Source organism: Nanorana parkeri, unplaced genomic scaffold (genome assembly GCF_000935625.1).
Source record: "Nanorana parkeri isolate BGI_ZX_2015 unplaced genomic scaffold, ASM93562v1 scaffold453, whole genome shotgun sequence".
Taxonomy (NCBI): Eukaryota; Metazoa; Chordata; class Amphibia; order Anura; family Dicroglossidae; genus Nanorana; species Nanorana parkeri.
In genome coordinates, this window is record NW_017306721.1 from 1,033,232 (window position 1) to 1,033,575 (window position 344).

General features: G+C 54.4%; 1 protein-coding gene across 2 annotated transcripts in view; it reads right to left on the minus strand.

Moving 5' to 3' along the window:
• Window positions 1-344, minus strand: part of CCNYL1 (cyclin Y like 1) — a 49,467-nt gene that overhangs the window by 31,796 nt on the left and 17,327 nt on the right. The gene's annotated exons all lie outside the window — the stretch shown is intronic.

Genomic DNA, 344 nt, shown 5'->3' on the forward strand with positions numbered 1-344 from the left:
TAGGCAGAGCCAGCTGTCACTCACGCAGCTGGGTGGATCCCGTCATCTAAGTCGGGATCCGCTCCGGCGTCTCAGTATACCGCGAGCTGTAGCTTGCGGTATCCTGAGCTTAGGGTAACGGGAGGACGCTAGTTTGTGTCCACCCGTTACCCTAAAGAGAAGTATGGGGTAAAACACTGACCCCATAGTTCTCCTTTAACCCCTTCGTGACTGACGACGTACAGTGTACGTCGCCAGCATCGGGGCTGTTTAAACAGACTCCCGGCGACTTTTGCCGCCGGGAGTCTGTTTAAACTTGTAGAGCCGACTGTCGGCTTTACAACAGAAGCGATTCTGGCGACTTA